Here is a 6,000-nt window from a genome sequence, read left to right on the forward strand (position 1 = left end):
GGGTATTGGTAATTTCCCTTGATTCTTGGCTTCTGACTTAAGATATTTACTACCCATGAATATTCTATAAATTGCATATAATTTTAACACAAGGATATGTACATCCTTATATATGATGATTAAAGTCTCATGCATAAACTTTAAACTTGGATATTTTCTATTTGTTGTGCTTATTTTCCCTACTGGTTGCTTATTATCCCCCCCCCTTTTTTTCAGTCTTTGGATACAGTTTATTTTTTACATAACAAAAATATCATTTTATCCTGTCTTAACTGATTTCCCTGGAATAGCGTGGTATTTTATGGCATCAAATCCTGGAAACTGACTAAATATCATATATCCACTTGATTTAAAAAAGTTGAAAGTGGCATTTGGATATCACAAGCAAAGAGGAAGTTAGAAATATCTAAAAATCATCACCAATCTAATGTATCAGAACCCTTTAAGGTTAGGATTTTCAGATTAAAACACAAGAAACTCAGTTACAATTAAATTCCAGATAAATAAAATTACTTTTTAATATATGTCTCATGTAATATGCAATGAGTATTATTTTTAGAAACATATCTAATGCAGTATTTGAAAAGAATACTTAAGATATTTACTACCCATGAATATTCTATAAATTGCATATAATTTTAACACAAGGATATGTACATCCTTATATATGATGATTAAAGTCTCATGCATAAACTTTAAACTTGGATATTTTCTATTTGTTGTGCTTATTTTCCCTACTGGTTGCTTATTATCCCCCCCCTTTTTTTTCAGGGAAGGATTTACAAATCCATTGAATAGACTAGTAAGCAGAATGATGTCTAACAGTTATGGAGACAGATGGAGTTGGCTCATGTGAGGTGGCAGCTGAGTGGTGGCAGAGGTGCAGAGGGGCCTGAGCCCTTCTCTGAGCAGGTGGTGGAATTGGATGGGAAAGCAGCAGTCAAGGCTGCATCTGCCTGCCCAGTGCAGTGCCTGCATAGCCTGGGGCTGCCAGTGCCCAATGCACCTTGTTGAGGGAGGAGGCAGCTGATTATTGCAGGGTCTGGGTGCGAGGGGAGAGGTGACTGCAAGGGGCAGAGGCATCACATGGGGAACATTTTCATCTGTTGCATGTCCCCAACACCAGCCCCAAGCTGGGCTGGTGTCAAGCTAGTGGAGCCAGACTAAGTCTGGGTCTATCTGTTGGAAGACCCCTGGTGGCTGGGGTCGCAGTGGCAGTAGCATCCATGCTGGCTGGCATGGAACCAGCCAAGTTGGATTTTGGAGCCGGTGAGTGCCACCACCTGAAGCACATCAGCAACCAGGAGATGCCCTAAGACTTAGCTTTGGAATCAAACACTTCTGACAACCCAAGGGCAAGCACAAATTTTCTGAGAAAATTTCAAATGGATGTGCCAGAAAAGAGGAAGAGCAACCATTTAAACCATGTTATCTCAAGGTTAGCTTACTAGAATGTCTAACTCAGGCTCAATGATATTTCTAGATGGCAGCACAGTCAGCCTGCCTAGTCTTAGAACCACAATAAAATGTGGGCCTTTAGCAATGTATTACCACACAAAAAAAAAAAAACCCAAACAAACAAACAGAGATGTAAATAGATTCTTGGTTTTTTTTTTCTTTTTTTTAATTTTTTTTATTACTCAAATGAATTTATCACATCTGTAGTTGTATAATGATCATAACAATCCGGTTTCACAGGATTTCCATCCCATAACCCAGGCACATCCCCCCACCCCCCAAACTGTCTCCTCCAGAGACCATAAGTTTTTCAATGTCTGTGAGTCAGCATCTGTTCTGCAAAGTTCAGTCTGTCCTTTTTTTAAATTACACACGTCAGTGAAAGCATTTGATGTTGGTGTCTCATTATATGGCTGACTTCACTTAGTATGATAATTTCTAGGTCCGTCCATGTTGCAAAAAATGCTGGTATTTTGTTCATTTTAATGGCTGAGTAATATTCCATTGTGTGTAGGTACCACATCTTCTTCTTTTTTTAATATATTTTTTTAATTTTCCCACTGTACAGCAAGGGGGTCAGGTTATCCTTACATGTATACGTTACAATTACATTTTTCCCCCACCCTTTCTTCTGTTGCAACATGAGTATCTAGACAAAGTTCTCAATGCTATTCAGCAGGATCTCCTTGTAAATCTACTCTAAGTTGTGTCTGATAAGCCCAAGCTCCCAATCCCTCCCACTCCCTCCCCCTCCCATCAGGCAGCCACAAGTCTCTTCTCCAAGTCCATGCTTTTCTTTTCTGAGGAGATGTTGATTTGTGCTGGATATGAGATTCCAGTTATAAGTGATATCATATGGTATTTGTCCTTGTCTTTCTGGCTCATTTCACTCAGGATGAGATTCTCTAGTTCCATCCATGGTGCTACAACTGGCATTATGTCATTCTTTTTTATGGCTGAGTAGTATTCCATTGTGTATATATACCACCTCTTCCGAATCCAATCCTCTGTCGATGGACATTTGGGTGGTTTCCATGTCCTGGCTATTGTGAAGAGTGCTGCAATGAACATGCGGGTGCATGTGTCTCTTTTAAGTAGAGCTTTGTCCGGATAGATGCCCAAGAGTGGGATTGCGGGGTCATATGGAAGTTCTATGTATAGATTTCTAAGGTATCTCCAAACTGTTCTCCATAGTGGCTGTACCAGTTTCCATTCCCACCAACAGTGCAGGAGGGTTCCCTTTTCTCCACAGCCCCTCCAGCACTTGTTATTTGTGGATTTATTAATGATGGCCATTCTGACTGGTGTGAGGTGGTATCTCATGGTAGTTTTGATTTGCATTTCTCTTATAATCAGCGATGTTGAGCATTTTTTCATGTGTTTGTTGGCCATCTGTATATCTTCTTTGGAGAAATGTCTATTCAGGTCTTTTGCCCATTTTTCCATTGATTGATTGGCTTTTTTGCTGTTGGGTTGTATAAGTTGTTTATATATTCTAGAGATTAAGCCCTTGTCAGTTGCATCATTTGAAACTGTTTTCTCCCATTCTGAAAGTTGTCTTTTTGTTTTCTTTTGGGTTTCCTTTGCTGTGCAAAAGCTTTTCAGTTTGATGAGGTCCCATGGGTTTATTTTTGCTCTTATTTCTATTGCTTTGGGAGACTGACCTGAGAAAATATTCATGATGTTGCTGTCAGAGAGTGTTTTGCCTATGTTTTCTTCTAGGAGTTTGATGGTGTCCTGTCTTATATTTAAGTCTTTCAGCCATTTGGAGTTTATTTTTGTGCATGGTGTGAGGGATTGGTCTAGTCTAATTGCTTTGCATGCAGCTGTCCAGGTTTCCCAGCAATGCTTGCTGAATAGACTTTCCTTTTCCCATTTGATGTTCTTGCCTCCCTTGTCAAAGATTAATTGACCATAGGTGTCAGGGTTTATTTCCGGATTCTCTATTCTGTTCCATTGGTCTGTCTGTCTGTTTTGGTAGCAATACCACACTGTTTTGATGACTGCACATCTTCTTGATACCCTCCTCTGTCGATGGAGATTCAGGTTGTTTCCAAGTCTTGGCTATTGCAAATAGTGCTGCAATGAACAGTGGAGTACATGTGTCTTTGTGAGTCGTGGTTTTCTCTGGATAGATGCCCAGGAGTGGGATTGCTGGATCAAATTATAGTTCTATTTTTAGTTTTCTGAGGAATCTAGATGTAAGACCAGACACTATAAAACTCTTAGAGGAAAACATAGGCCAAGTGCTCTCTGACATAAACGATAGCAACATCTTCTTGGATCCACCTCTTAGAGTCATGACAGTAAAAGCAAAAATAAACAAATGGGACCTAATCAAACTGAAAAGTTTCTGCACAGCAAAGGAAACCCTAAGCAAAACAATAAGATGACCCACAGAATGGGAGAAAATCTTTGCAAGTGAATCAACTGACAATGGATTAATCTCCAAAATTTATAAACACCTTCTGCAGCTCCATACCAAAAAAACAAACAACCCCATCAAAAAATGGGCAGAAGATCTAAACAGACAATTCTCCAAAGAAGACATGCAGGTGGCCAAAAAACACATGAAAAGATGTTCAACATCACTCATTATTAGAGAAATGCAAATTAAAACCACAATGACGTACCACCTTACAATATCCAGGATAGCCATCATCTGAAAGTCTATAAACAATCAGTGCTGGAGAAGGTGTGGAGAAAAAGGAACCCTATTACACTGTTGGTGGGATTGTAAATTGGTGCAACCACTGTGGAAAACAGTATGGAGATTCCTCAGGAAACTAAAAATAGAACTACAATTTGATTCTTGGATATTTTTGATGAGCAACCATATTCACTCACATGAGCAAGGGTACCAGAGGAATACTTTAAGCATGATCCTGAAATTCATTTATATTAGTTCGTAGTCTTTTTAGTGCCACACAGCTAACAGCTGGATGTGCAATAGTAACTCTGGTTTACTTAGAAAGGCCTTTAACTTAATGCTGAGATGGACATTTGTCTCAGTAACTGGAAAAGAATTGTCTTGGGAACTATTCTTCTTGCCTCCAAGGTTTGGGACAATCAGGCTGTAAGGAATGTGGACTACTGCCAAGTCCTCAAGGACATTACAGTTGAGGACATGAATGAGATGGAAAGGCAATTTCTGGAGCTACTTCATTTTAATATGAATATTCCTGCCAGTGCTTATGGCAAATATTACTTTGATCTTTGCTCCTTAGCAGATGACAACATGAACTTTCTTTTTGCTCCTCTTAGGAAAAAAAGAGCACAGCACCTCAAGGCCATTTCCAGATTGTGTGAAGCCAAATACAAAGACTTGTGCAGAGCTGCCCTGAGGAAGTCTTTCAGAGTTAATAATTTCATTGGTATTCAGTGCTCCAATGTCATCCTCTCTTAAGAGAGAAGTGAGGGGTTGTAACATCATCATCCCCTTAAAACAAAGACTGGAGATATATCACCTCTCCTGCTCATAAACTAGCAAAGTTAGTATTTTCACCTGAAAGAAAGACATTGAATTCAAAAGATTCAAGGACAGTGAGGATTATGCTCATAAGAAAGAATGGGACCTTGTCAATGCAACAGACTCTTCTCTCTTTTTAATATAAAGAAAGTTACAAAAACCACTCCAAAGCTAAAAGCTCCCAATTAACACAGAGATATTTACTTACTGTGTAGGCTGATAGCAGTGAACTATGTGACTTTTTAATTAATAGGTTTTCTTTAGATTTTAAAGACACTGAATATATAACTTCTGCATTTTTCCAATTTTTCTTGCCCTTCTCTATATTGCTGCATATTCCTTTATAATTAATGTGACATTACCATTAAAACATGGGACTCCTAACTACTCATAAAGCCACTTAGCAAAGGACTGCTCTAGCAGTCCTTAGCAACTAGCCACTTAGCAAAGGACTGTTAGGTTTTGGAAGATTCTTCCCCCCCTATTATATTATTGAAGCTGCTATTCATTATTGGCAATCAGTTTAAACCAAAAAAGCTGCTGAATAACACTTATTTAAATTCTTTGCAAGCCCTACTTAGCATATTAGCATATTGGGAATCAGAAGCAGAGAAACTATGTTATTGTCTACTTCCATTGGGTCTATGCTGCATTTCTCGTGAACTTATAATAGTGCTTCTCATTTCCTGATGATTTCCCCCTTGTTAAATACTTGTATTAAAGGGTACTTTCATAATTCCAACCAACTTGGAGGTCCAGTAGTTAACAAGCGGGTAATGAAAGAGAGTGAGTCCCAGAAGTCTTAGGGCAATTTTCAGCTTTAATATACTGTACTTGGACACTCCAGAACACTGCTGCCAAAGTATTACTGCTACTGACTGACAGGATATCACTTGACAAGTTGGTTGCATTGCTTTTGAGCTTGGTTTTGTGGCTTTTGAGCATTGAGCTTTTGGTTTTAAATTTTTGTTTCAGCCCCTCTTGAAAATGGCAAACAATAGCTGTCACAAAAAAAATAAAATTGAGAGCCTACTATTTGAAATTTACATAACTAGGTGAGTTTGGGAAAAATT

General features: G+C 38.7%; 1 pseudogene; it reads left to right on the top strand.

Moving 5' to 3' along the window:
• The first annotated feature begins 1,086 nt into the window (after window positions 1-1,086).
• Window positions 1,087-4,864, top strand: LOC110258544 (cyclin-Y-like protein 1; annotated as a pseudogene).
• The last annotated feature ends 1,136 nt before the right edge of the window (window positions 4,865-6,000 follow it).

The sequence above is a fragment of the Sus scrofa genome, chromosome 10, assembly GCF_054392235.1.
Source record: "Sus scrofa isolate SSC_HxYL_T2T_F1_AM1 chromosome 10, Sscrofa_HxYL_maternal_Yorkshire_Landrace_v2.0, whole genome shotgun sequence".
Taxonomy (NCBI): domain Eukaryota; kingdom Metazoa; phylum Chordata; class Mammalia; order Artiodactyla; family Suidae; genus Sus; species Sus scrofa.